Genomic DNA, 2160 nt, shown 5'->3' with positions numbered 1-2160 from the left:
GGGTTCGGAGTAGAGCTGCACTGTGGAGCGGCAGGTGGGTTTTAGGAATGATTGGAAGATTAAGGCCAGTTGAAAAGCCAATTTGACCCCATTTTTACTCTGATGGCTCAGCTGGCCGATTTCCTGCCGTTGCGTCGCCCGGAGGCTGGAGTCACATACACATACATGTACAGTAGGTGTGTTAATTCATGTGTGCAGCACAAGCGCTTGCATGCATACATACAATACCAGTGAGTGTGCGCATGCTTGTACACATGGTCCATGGATACACATCCATGTTGGTGACAGAGTTTGGTGAAAAGTAAAAAGACAATAAATGGAAAAGGACACAGTAGGATGAGTCAAGCAGAGAGAGAGACAGAGGAGACGACAATGATGATGAGGTCTAAGTTATAAAATGTCATTGAGGGCCCACTCCACAGCCAGAGTGTTGTTTGGCAACTTATGTATTTTTTTATTCTTTATCTCCGGCAGTAATTAATGAGAAGAGGCGATAAAAGCATCTGAATGTGTTTCAGACATGTTTTTCAGTTGTCCATCTTGCGCATCTGACAGAATAGAAACTTTTCAGTTTGAATCAAAACAGCTGTCTATACAGGCCGTGCAGTTTATACAGGCCGTGCAGTTTTCATCCTTGCGTTTCATCCAGGTTTTACCAGGATCCAAAACATCCGTTTTGGTTTTGCTGGACCACATATAGGGGCTGTGGCTGATGGTATCCTGTAGACACTGATAGAGGGTTGAGATGCTGCTGCTAAACTGCTGATGAGCTGCTTTCACTATCAGAAGAATCTGAATTAATTAAGTTGGCCAAGTATGCGTACCTTACAAGAAATTTGACTCTTTTTTGCATTTCTCACAATGTACTTGCACAGAAATACAAAGCTAGGGACGAGTACAACAAAGCTGGACAGATGAGAACCGGGGCCTCTCATCACCCAGCCTCTGTAGAGATGCTGTACACCGACACTAACCTGCACAAAACTCATCTTTTTCTCTGCTTTTTGGCCCTTCGCCCACATTGACCCAGCGTTTTTTCTCACCTTAAAACTGACTTTTTCAAAAATGCCAGCTTTGCTTTTTTTCTGTGGATGTTGGGAAACTTTTGGAAAATTATGACAAAAGCTTGTTTGGAGGATATGTGGCAGTAAACAACTCCATTTTGCCTCTCTTTTTTCTTTTCTTTAGTTTTCCTCCTATTTTTGATCACAAATTTTAATCATCTATGTGGTTCATCACACAATAATGTTGTGTCTTTATCCCGTGTTTATTTTTAGCTTTCACTTGATAAACAGGTCACATTTTGTTATGATCAAATCACTATTTTAAGCTTGTCACTATTATGTTAATAAGACCAGCTTTGGCCATATTGAAACACAGTAAAAGTGATGATTGAGGTGATTTAATTGTGGTTTAGCGAGCTGAGATTCAGGAGAGTAACTGGGCTGTGTCCCACTAGACGTTGGTTGTGTGTACACATGATCTGCTAACCATACGGGGGAAGTAAGAGGAGATTTTGCCATTTTCCTATAATTCTTCTTCTTGAAGAAAACAAGCTAAAAACGCAGTGTTTTCAAATTTAGCTGACTTTAGTGTGGCTGTAGTCTCAGGGAGGGACGGAGGATCACGTGAGATCTGTTGAGGGAAAAAGCTGAGAAGTGTGACAGTGGAAACACGGGAAGGGAGGAGAGACACAGAGGACAGAAAAGGAGAGGAGAGAGATAGAGTGTGACAGAAAAGGAGAGAGAAGAAGAGTCCAGCTGGTGGCAGAAACAGAGAGAGATGTAAGGATATGACACCTCCTGTCTCCGCACCGGCCCTCGCTGGCCTTTGCTGGAACATACATGACAGCCCTGTCACACTCATTTACTCTCGCTCTTTATCAAGAGAGATATATGTTGTGAGAAGGAGAGTCATACGTGGGCGGAGGAAGGACAGAGGAAAAAGGAGAGAAGAGCAAGAGCAAGACGGGGACAAAGGGAATGAAAAGGGAAAAAAGAAAGGTTAAAATCACTAGCGACACTGCATCAACTCACTTTACCATGCTGCCACAGAGGTGCTTCTCAGCCGGCCATGGTGCTAATGTCCATGACCAGCCTCTGTGTGTGCGTGCGTGTGTGTGTGTGTGTGTGTGTGTGTGTGTGTGTGTGTGTGTGTGTG

Source organism: Anarrhichthys ocellatus, unplaced genomic scaffold (genome assembly GCF_004355925.1).
Source record: "Anarrhichthys ocellatus isolate YVR2014 unplaced genomic scaffold, GSC_Weel_1.0 scaffold3, whole genome shotgun sequence".
Classification (NCBI taxonomy): domain Eukaryota; kingdom Metazoa; phylum Chordata; class Actinopteri; order Perciformes; family Anarhichadidae; genus Anarrhichthys; species Anarrhichthys ocellatus.
This window is presented reverse-complemented; position numbering follows the sequence as displayed.